Genomic DNA, 6,857 nt, shown 5'->3' on the forward strand with positions numbered 1-6,857 from the left:
GTTAAAACCTCATTCAATTTTATGTCTTATAGGGTTTACACTGAGTTCAATATTGTATAACTGTATTAATTACACTGTGAACCTAAAAATTTACAACCAATTTTGAAAGAGATGCATCTTAGCTCTAGACATTGTTATTGAATATGTCAATGCTGTTGTAATGAAATGCTTCTTCTAATTATATGGTTATTAAATAAATAATTTAAAAAAAAAAGAATTCTCCCAGCAGGTAGTGTAGATGAAGTCCTTGGAGATGTAACAGCAACACTATGTGGCCAAATGGCTGTGCTGCTAGAAAAGAGATGGACAATACTTCTTGCCCGTCCCTTAAAACTCCAGTTGAGAATTAAATCAGCTTTAAAATAGTGAATGTGGCCAGAAGTGGTGTTGCACTAATCCCAATCCAAATAAACAACGAAACAGTAGACGTGCACATCAGCCAGAGAGCTCAGTGGATAAGGGCACTTTGCCAGCAATCCTGATGACCAGAGCTCAACCCTTATTAAAACCCACCTGGTGAGAGGAGAGACTCTCCAAAGTTGTCCTCTCTACTTTGCATGTGTGCATATATATATGTACATGTGCACGTGCACACACAGACACATGAAAATGCTTTACATAGCACAACTACAAAAGACTCCAATGTGTTGTGTTAAAACCAAGTAGAAATAGAATAGACTATATTTTCCAATAGAAGGGTTTAACAGATACTTAGGAAACAGAAGTGAATATGGATCTTTTCATGAGTACTATTATTAAGTTAGTAGGTTTCGGGGAGGTTTTTTGTTGTTGTTGTTGTTGTTATTTTGTTTGTTTTTGCTTGAGAGAGTCTTACTATGTAACTGTGGCTGTCCTGGGACTCTCTATGTAGTCAAGGCTGGCCTCAAACTCATAGAGATCCTCTTGTCTCTGGACATGCACTACCACACCTGCCACACCCACTGGTTAGGTATTTTTACTGTGACTACTTCTATCTCAGTGATAACAGTAACAGAAACAGGGGCAGTAGCCACTTATTATACATTGTAATGTATTAAATACTATATTAGGTATTTTATACACATCATTTCATTGATCTTTTAACTCTATGATGATATAGTTTTGTCAATTAAAAAATTCCAAAACCAGGATAAGAGCTCATAAATAAAAGCAGAGGCAAACACAAGTATAAATGATTTCAAAGTTGAAAATGAAGGATTCTCTTAAAGAAAAAAATAATCTATTTAAGTAGCGTCCTGCTGTTATTGGACAATTATACATGGATTTATAGCTAACAAATTGTTATGTCTTTCAAAATGTTATACAGTTCTGTTATGGAAAGTGCTGAATTTCATCTGGGTAAGGAAGATGGTGAAGAGCTTTTCCCCACAGTGTTCAAGCAGACGGCAGCTTCAGTGAAAAGCCATCTCTACCTTAGGCATGGGCAAAGGTTAGCAAAATATTACAACTCCCTTGAACCAAGCAGTAGCTGACAGTACTCAGAAGAGACCCTTGGGTAGAGGTTGTGTTATTCCAAACCAACATATCCACAACAGATTAGACGAGGGTTTTGGTAGCTGAGTCAAAGGTAACTGACTCAAGTTTGATCAGCAGCTTGTAAAGTGGCTTGGCAGAACTCTTCCCAATAGGGACACTCTACGAAAGAACCTCTTCTCTTAGGAGAATCAAAAGGTGTAATACATAACACACAAAGGCAGACACAAATAGAGAAGGCAATAAAATAAGTAGAAGCTAAGAAATAGTCAATTCTATCTACCTCCTGAGGCCTAAGGAAACAAAAATCAGAGCCAGTTGAACAGGAAGGGACAAGGAAGTAGAGATACAAAGAAAAACCATCAGAACTGCTTCAACACCATACGCAATTCTCCATTTGGCCTCATTATTCAAATGCTAAAAAGTAACTCTCAACTGAAGTATCCTAAGCATGCCCTTACCCTCTGCATCAGAAATAACCTCAACAACTCACCTTCCATCCTACTAAATTCAGTAAAGAAATCAGTTTTCCCTCTTGTGTCCCCTTCCTCTAGCTTCTCTTAGCCTGTAAAAAACGTTACTGGACTTGATTTCTGTAGTCTATAATTATATTTCAACCAGCAGTTCTGTTCTATACCTAAACAAATAGGACTTCAATGCTATTAAAAAGTTTTGCTCCTTTTTCCACACAAGTCATTGTCAAGTTCAGAAACTGAGTATTATAGGAAAAACTAAAGGTGGCATTTTATTAATATTCTTGGCACACAATACACTTCTTTCCCTAGAATTTGTATTTTAACTAAAGAGGACAAATCATTATTTTCCATAAGAACAACAAAAATAAGTTAGCCTGGTAGTATAGGGTGGATTTCCACATAATAAAAGACTTGTCTAGTTAGTATTTTTTTTGGGGGGGGGGGTCTTTTTTGAGACAGGGTCTCCCTGTAGCTCCAGCTGTCCTGGAACTCACTATGTAGACCAGGCTGGCCTTGAACTCACAGAGATCCACCTGCCTCTGCCTCCCAAATGCTGGGAATAAAGGCATGTGCCACAACACCCAGCTTAGTATAGTATTTTTATCAAAATGTGTGACCCACTTGATAGAAACAAACTTCTGATCTACCTGTAATGCAGCAGTGTCTCTCAAACACAAGTAGAGGAAAAGATCTACATGTTTTCAAACATGTGAAGTGACCTTCTACTATCAGTTTGAATTAGTAGACAAGAAGCCCGGGGCCCTCCTTGACTCCTCTTCGTCTTATACCCATACCACACCCACCAAAAATTCTGTTTGCACAGCTTTCAACATTTATTCAGAATCTTACTGTGCTTTCTCCAACTCTTGTAGAGTACCCAGCAAAGGCCCAATATCCTTTTATTATTCTGCTCACTCAGTATGCTCCCCGCCTCTGCTGGTGACTGAGGGGATGTAATGTCAGGCCCGAGCCTTTTCTTCAAAAGCTCACAGGTACTTTACTGTAACTCTTACATTACATAAAACCTTCCCAAATGGACTTAACTTTTTCAACACATAAACATACTTTTTCTCATGAAATCTCCATGATCTTTTAACCAGTTTCTGATAAGCCTCAATGTGTCACTCCTCTAAAAATATTGACCAATTCCCATTTCCTCAGAGTAAAGGCTGAAGGCCTGGGTCTGGAAAGATGGTTCAGTGGTTAGGAGCACTTGCTGTTCTAGAGGACCTTGGTTCAGTTCCCAGCACCCACATGGCAGCTAACAACCACCCATAACTCTAGTTCCAGTGGATCCAACACCCTCTTCTTCCCTCTGTTGATACTTACATACATGTGGCACACTCATATACATGCAGATAAAACACTCAGATACGCAAAATAACAAAAACAACAAAAGCTGGAGGTCTTTCACAAATTGTCCCCAGCTGTGCCCCTCTGACCTCATCTGCCATACTGACCTCATAAATGCCACAACTACCACAAAAATCCTCCTCAGCACACTCCTCAAATAATTTAGGCAGGGCTCTAGGGCACACTTTTAATTCCAGAGCCTTGTCTATTACCTGGTTGGGATATTTCTCCCATAAATAGCTACACAAGTTATTTCCTCATGTCTCATTTAGATTTCTGAGTGGACACTAAAAAAACAGTCATTTACATTTTTATTTAAAATTGTATCCCTCACATGTATGAACAATAGCTTTTAAATTATTTTATTTTTATTCTATTATCTAGTATACAATTATTGTTAGTCTCCATTTTTAAGAGTGGAAGCTTGAGGGCAGGAATATTTATTTTCTTCGCTGATAAAGTCTCAGCACCTAGGACCATGTCTACCACATGTAGGTGCTTGGTAAGTATTTCTGAAATAAATGGTTTTACTGATCCTTTTAAAGACCCAATATAGTTGCTTTTGTCTCTCTAGAAGTGAAGAGGTGATCTCCAGAGGTCAAGATAGACAATTTAGCATTTCATTCTCAAAGAATAAATTTAAAAATATTACATTTAAAAAGACTATTTAAATATGTATTTAAGGTCAATCTCATTCTAATCCTTTTTCCAATATTTGGCATTAGCTATCATAACAAATGCAAAAGTCAATCATTAAGAAAAGAAATGAGGAGTACTATAGTCTGTATTTTTATGCTATTATCACCATTCTAAGTGAAAAGTGTCTATATGAATGGATCGGGTCTTTATACATTCTTAAACTCTCTTTCATGGGCTTTGTAGCTTAAGTTCTAAAATGACTTAACACAGTTCTTTTTTCATAGTAGCAAACAGCTGGTCACACATTTCCTCTCTTTCAACTTCAGTTACTTTACCTTGTGAGTTTTTCTCAGGCTCACTCAAAAGACTTGGTAGTCTTTCCTCACATATTTAAAAGTTTAAATGACCTATTACTGTTTTTTTTCCTTATGCCGTGACTAGCAAAGTTCTGACTCTCATAAATTGTGATGCTACCTGCCCATCCAAAGTGTTATAGTTATGGGCTGGAGAGATTGCTCAGCGGTTAAGAGCACTGGCTGCTCTCTTGTAGAGGACCCATATTCAGTTTCCAGCACCCACTAACAATCATCCATAACTCCAGTTCCAAGGGGTCTGACTCCTTCTTTTGACCTCTATGGACACTGCACGACACAGGTGCACTTACATACATGCAGGCAACAGACTCACACACATAAAATTTTTTTAAAAAGAAGTGTTGTGCTTGTTACTTAGCAGTGCTACAAATCAAGCCTAAGGTTAGGAAAGTGTTCTACTACTGAGGTACACCCCCAGGTCAGAAATCACTTTAAAGGAGGAAAACAACTGATAACAACTCTGGCTAGCTTAGTTGTGGGAAAACGAATGAGCCTAAGTACATCTCAAAGGAATGAAAATTAACAACTTTTGACAAATCACCAATTACACCACTATCTTACAGAATTTTGGAAAGGAGTTAATAATATTACATTATTTCTTACAATACCTAGTAAACTGACATAATCCAAATATTTTATAAAAAAGGAAATTAGGGGGCTGGAGAGATGGCTCAGCAGTTAAGAAAACTGGCTGTACTGGAAGAAGACCTGGGTTCGAATCCCAACACCCACATGGCAGCTGACAACTAACTGTCTGTAACTCCAGTCCCAGCAGTCCTGACACCTTCCTTCTGTCCTCTGTGGGCACTGCATAACATGGGTGCATTTACATACATACATGCAAGCAATACACACATACATATAAAATAAAAATAAATATTTAAAAAAGGAGACTAATTAATTACACATAAAATACCATGCAGCCATTATAATTATGATTGGCACTTGCACTTATTAACATACTAAGAATGTTATAATACTCTCTGTTAACTCACTCACTATTTCTAAGGAATAAGACCCCTGTATTTCAATTACACAAACAAAAAATTTTTAATGTATATATGTAATAAAAGTTTTAAAGATATAACCAAAATATCTTGTGACTATTTGTATGCATTACCTTTTTCCATTAAAGCAAAAAAAAGCAAAAAAAAAGTGTGGGGAGGGAGACGGCTCTGTGGGTAAAGTTACTTGTTGAGCAAGTATATGGTTCTGAGTTCAGATCTTCAGCATCCATGTCAAAAGCCTTGAGTGCTGGCTCACACCTGTAATCTAAGCACTGAGAAGCAGAGTCAGGAGGATTCCTGGAGCTTGTTGGACAGCTCGTCTAGCTAAATAGGTGAGTACCAGGTTCAATGAGAGACTGTCTCAAAAACTAAAGTGAAAGGCAATAGAGGAAAACACCTGATGCTGACCTCTGTCCTCCACATGTGCATGTATGCATTCATTCGTATACAAATATGCAAACATACATACACCCTACACATGTGGAAACAACAACAAAACAAAGAATGCATCAATGAATTCTAATTCTTTGTAGAACTAAATAATCTCGATTTTTCTTTCTTTTTTAAAAATATTTTTATTTATATTTTACGTGTATGAGTGTATTGCCTGCATATATGTGAGTGCACCCATGTTGTGCAATGTCACAGAGGTCAGAAGAGGGCTTCGGATTCCCCTGGAACTGGAGTTAAAGACGGTTCGTAGCCACCATTGTCTTTTTTTTTTTAAATGTCTTTTTGAGACAGGGTCTCCCTATACCTCCAGCTGACCTGGAACTCACTAGGGAGACCAGGCTGGCCTTGAACTCACAGAGATCTACCTGCCTCTGCCTCCTGGGTGCTGGGACTAAAGACGTGCACCACCACACCCGGCTATAATCTCAATTTCTAATGTGCCTATGATCAGGGAATTTTTAAGAGCTCAATGTAAACTTCCAACTACCAGGTGTTAAAACTGAAGGAGAAAAAGAACATGATTATTTTTCTGAATTTATCTTACCCTTTTAAAAATAAAGTAAACATTATCTAAGATATTAAGAAATGAATTTAAGCAACATTAGTTGAAGGTACCTCAAAGTTTAAATCTTATTAATAAGATCATACAATGTGAAAATTCAGGTCTCTTCCCCTTCAGCTTCTGTAGGAAATATATTTATTATTCACAAGAATGCCCTAAAGTAGCTTCTGCACTAATTTCTCTCAAATACAACTTTGGAAAACAGAAAAAGTTAAAAATAGCCAAGCATGGTGGTGCACACCTTTAATCCTAGTGCTCAGAAGACAGAGGCAGGCGGATCTCTGTAAGATCCTGGCCAACCTGGTCTACATAGTGAGTTCCAGACCAGCTCTGGCTACAGGGAGACCCTGTCTCAAAACAAAAACAAGCAATCCATGTTTGATTGCATGATTTTATAATATTTGGCAAATGATGACTTTTTTCTATTATTTTAATATTTGCCAAATTTTACTTGCTTTTAAAATACTTAGCACCTAAAAAAAAGAAAAAAACAGCACCTATATATATGTGTATATATATA

General features: G+C 37.4%; 1 protein-coding gene across 12 annotated transcripts in view; it reads right to left on the minus strand.

Annotated features, from left to right (window-relative positions):
• Positions 1-6,857, minus strand: part of Mkln1 (muskelin 1) — a 377,131-nt gene that overhangs the window by 29,659 nt on the left and 340,615 nt on the right. The window lies entirely within an intron of this gene.

The sequence above is a fragment of the Nannospalax galili genome, unplaced genomic scaffold (assembly GCF_000622305.1).
Source record: "Nannospalax galili isolate Female #2095 unplaced genomic scaffold, S.galili_v1.0 scaffold1065, whole genome shotgun sequence".
In the NCBI taxonomy this organism is placed as follows: domain Eukaryota; kingdom Metazoa; phylum Chordata; class Mammalia; order Rodentia; family Spalacidae; genus Nannospalax; species Nannospalax galili.